This window comes from Ascaphus truei, chromosome 8, assembly GCF_040206685.1.
Source record: "Ascaphus truei isolate aAscTru1 chromosome 8, aAscTru1.hap1, whole genome shotgun sequence".
In the NCBI taxonomy this organism is placed as follows: domain Eukaryota; kingdom Metazoa; phylum Chordata; class Amphibia; order Anura; family Ascaphidae; genus Ascaphus; species Ascaphus truei.
The window spans coordinates 32044770-32045581 of NC_134490.1; positions in this window are offsets into that span (position 1 = coordinate 32044770).

Below are 812 nucleotides of genomic sequence, written 5' to 3' on the forward strand. Positions count from 1 at the left end.
CACTTAAACCCGTAAAACTAACCCCTACCCTAACCTCTAAAACCCATAAAATGAACCTCCTAACCTCTAAAACATGTAAAACTAACCCCTACTTTAACCACTTAAACCCGTAAAACTGACCCTACCCTAACCTCTAAAACCCGTAAAACTAACCCCTACCCTAACCTCTGAACCCCGTAAAACTAACCCTTACTCTAACCACTAAAACACGTAAAATAACCCTTACCCTAACCAATAAAACCCATAAAACTAACCCCCTACCCATACCAATAAAACCCATAAACCTAACCCCCTATCCTAACCACTAAAAGCCATAAAACTAACCCCTACCCTAAACACTAAAACCTATTAAACTAGCCCCCTACTCTAACCACTTAAACTCGTAAAACTAGCCCCCTACTCTAACCACTAAAACTCGTAAAACTAGCCCCCTACCCTAAAACTTACCTTAACAAAGCGGCCGGCGGCAGAGGGTTCAGCGGCACAGCTGCTGCGACGGAGGGTCCCTCTGTGGCGAAACGCCAGCAGGGACTTGGTTGCAACGGACAGCCATGCCCAAATCTGCCCAGTGTGACCCAACTGGGTAAGATACTAATCCTATATTGGTAGTTATATATTGCTTACATCTTCCTAAATTACAGTCCAAAAAGCTAATGATTCGGGCCAATTAGCTTTGGGGCTATTAAGTCCTTGTTTGATGTCCCCGAAGGCGCTGGTTGGACATCGCTATGGTTTCAGGCCGATACCCCGTGTCATCGGAGAGGAGGAATTCTCCGTCCTGTTCGATAAGGTGCAAAGGGACGAAACTGCTG